Genomic DNA, 424 nt, shown 5'->3' with positions numbered 1-424 from the left:
GTTGGCGTTGCCAACTTGAGGAATGTGGTGCGTTGTTGGAGGCAACGCCAGGCAGCTTTGGAAGCAAAGTTGGCGTTGCCAACTTGAGGAATAGGCTGCGTTGTTGAAGGTAACGCCAGGCAGCCTTGGAAGAGAAGTTGGCGTTGCCAACTTGGAGAAAGGAGTGAGTTACTATGGACAACACACACAAGCAAGGAACTTGGGCCATGAAGGAGCTTCGAGGGCGTTGCCAACGCCAGGAACCATAGGCGTGTCCCTAGGCAACGCCACACAAACAAGGAACTTTACCCAGCCAGGAAGCTCGAGCACGTTGCCAACGTGCTACTTCACTGGCGTTATTCAAGGCAACGCCAAGCAACAAGAATGAAGCCTTGAAGAGGAGCTCGAGGGCGTTGCCAACGCCAAGAACCATAGGCGTTATTCA

Source organism: Arachis duranensis, chromosome 3, assembly GCF_000817695.3.
Source record: "Arachis duranensis cultivar V14167 chromosome 3, aradu.V14167.gnm2.J7QH, whole genome shotgun sequence".
NCBI lineage: Eukaryota > Viridiplantae > Streptophyta > Magnoliopsida > Fabales > Fabaceae > Arachis > Arachis duranensis.
The sequence above is the reverse complement of the archived record's forward strand: the minus strand, read 5'-3'. Positions refer to the sequence as shown.